At 30.3% G+C, this 314-nt stretch overlaps 2 protein-coding genes across 2 annotated transcripts in view; one reads left to right on the top strand and one right to left on the bottom strand.

Moving 5' to 3' along the window:
- Window positions 1–314, top strand: part of LOC107575308 (zinc finger and BTB domain-containing protein 22-like) — a 12,441-nt gene that overhangs the window by 751 nt on the left and 11,376 nt on the right. The gene's annotated exons all lie outside the window — the stretch shown is intronic.
- LOC107575309 (sodium channel subunit beta-1-like) overlaps window positions 1–314 on the bottom strand; it is an 11,052-nt gene that overhangs the window by 4,067 nt on the left and 6,671 nt on the right. The gene's annotated exons all lie outside the window — the stretch shown is intronic.

Raw genomic sequence — 314 nt, 5'->3', positions numbered from 1 at the left:
TAATGAGATTAATGAGATTAATGAGATTAACAGCGTGTTTCTCTCTCTCTCTCAGACGAGCTCCCGCTTCATACCACATCTAATTATTACTATATATTATTTCGAAAGTGATTTCTAACATTTGTATATATTTCAGTATTTATATAATCAGGGACAATGCACATTAATAAACATAAACATGTGCCAGATTTATCTGCAGTACATCTGTGATGTACAAACATCATAAAATATAATACCAGTTGATTAAATCGTTCAGATCGGCTGAATTGACATTATATTATAATCTAATCATGGCTGTGCATGTCTTTTTTTTA

Source organism: Sinocyclocheilus grahami, unplaced genomic scaffold (assembly GCF_001515645.1).
Source record: "Sinocyclocheilus grahami isolate Dianchi unplaced genomic scaffold, SAMN03320097.WGS_v1.1 scaffold2563.1, whole genome shotgun sequence".
In the NCBI taxonomy this organism is placed as follows: domain Eukaryota; kingdom Metazoa; phylum Chordata; class Actinopteri; order Cypriniformes; family Cyprinidae; genus Sinocyclocheilus; species Sinocyclocheilus grahami.
The sequence above is the reverse complement of the archived record's forward strand: the minus strand, read 5'-3'. Positions and strand labels throughout refer to the sequence as shown.